This window comes from Olea europaea, chromosome 19, assembly GCF_002742605.1.
Source record: "Olea europaea var. sylvestris chromosome 19, O_europaea_v1, whole genome shotgun sequence".
NCBI classification, from domain to species: domain Eukaryota; kingdom Viridiplantae; phylum Streptophyta; class Magnoliopsida; order Lamiales; family Oleaceae; genus Olea; species Olea europaea.
This window is the reverse complement of record NC_036255.1, coordinates 6,741,221-6,743,115: the sequence shown is the minus strand read 5'-3', so window position 1 is coordinate 6,743,115 and position 1,895 is coordinate 6,741,221.

Sequence of the window (1,895 nt, the reverse complement as noted above, 5' to 3'; positions counted from 1 at the left end):
CTTACTTGTTTTAGATGCTCTAGGATTTCACTATGTTGGCCGACAAATTTTGTGGTAAACTTAAGAGATTGAGGAAAAGGCACTCTAGATGGATTTTTCACTATCTTCTCATTAGGGGTACTCTCTTCTGAATTGCTAGGGTCCTTTTCATCTTCCCTAGGTTTGGGGGTTAGTTCAACACCCTTAATAGACCGAGTGGTTATGGCATTAACTTCCTTACGGTTGTTTTCTCCTGAGCCTGAGGTTTGTGCCATATGCTGTCCCATAGGGTTTGGTTGAGCTTGCACTGAAAAATTTTCCCGCTTTTCTACAACTAAGGCATTAGTTAGTTTGAACATATGAAATTTTATTATATTATTTTCTTCAACAATTTAGGTGACCATAGTCTCAAACTTTTAGATAGTCTTGCTCTGCGCCTCTATAAATGTATGTAAAGTGTTTTCTAAAGAGTTCCTAGAGGATGTGGGTTAATATGGAGGTGTAGTGTGAGCTTTATTTGGCTGGCCTTTAGATTTCCAGCTTAGATTCGGGTGACTCTGCCACACTGGATTGTATGTCTTTGAGCAAGGGGTGTAGGGCTTTTGTTATGAGGTTAAAGCATTATAGTGCTCTTCATAAAATCTCCTCATCTTATCATAAGTAGCACACTCCTGTGCTGGATGATCAGTGCTGCCACACACAAAACAAACCCCTAAAAGTTTAACATGAGAAACATATTGCATGAGTTTTGAATCCTTAGCACGTAGGGCTTCGAGTTCTCTAGTGAGGGATTTTACTTTGGCTCTAAGGTTGTCCTTCGCTCTAAGGTGGTAAATACCTGTGGAATTTCCATGGGGTCGTAACCTATTGGTATTATCAAAGGTACTAGGTCTAGTCCAGGTATGGGCCTTTTCAGCTAAGTCATCTAGGTAGTCTATGGCCTCATCCGGATCGTTTTGCAAAAAATTTTCATTACACATCATTTCAACAAACTGGCATTCTCTACGTATTAATCCCTCATAGAAATAACTCACAACACACCAAAAGAGGGCTTGCAACTTTTTATATCTTTCCCAGGTTTGGTATAAGGTTTCACTATCTTTTTTGGGAAAATGAAGAGATTTGCTTATTAAGGGCAGTGGTTTGTGATAGGGATAGTATTTGCGAAAGAAAGCTTGGGTCATTTCATCCCAAGTCTCAATCGAACATGGTCGCAATGAATACAGCCAGCTCTTTGGTCTTTCTTTAAGAAAACGAGAAAAATTTAAACTTGACTGCATCCATTATATCACGTTGATTGTGGAAAGTTGCAACCACCTCTTCAAATTCCCTAATAATGCACATATGGATTTTCATTTTCAAGATCGTGAAAGGTGGGAAAAAGTTGGATCATTCCCGGTTTAAGATCCATACATGGCATATTAGGTGGAAATATAATGCATAATGGTATAGATATGCGCGTAGGGTGAAGATAATCATGCAAAGTCCTAGTTGGTGCCTCTTCGTGTTCACTATCAGTCATTGTACTGTGCGATGTAATGTGTATACCAATAGATTCATAAAACACCAAAAAATAATGGAATTTCGTGAGAAATAATGAAATAAAAACTAATAAAATTAAACTAACTAAAAAAATATAAAAGAGGAATGAAGTCACCCTTTAGCTCGAAAATTCTTCGATTATTTGTACCGTCTCTCCGACAATGGCGTCAAAATTTGATTACGTCCAAAGTATAACGCGATAGTTGTAGTATAGTTTTGAGGTTTCGTATTCACAGGGAGATGGAAAAATTACTCAAAAGATCAAAAGCTAGGGTTTTTGTCGTGATTTGTGTAAAAATAATTTATCAATTTGAATGAATTATAAATATCAATGTGTGAAATAATGAAGAGTAGGAATTCGCTCGACTGGTTCG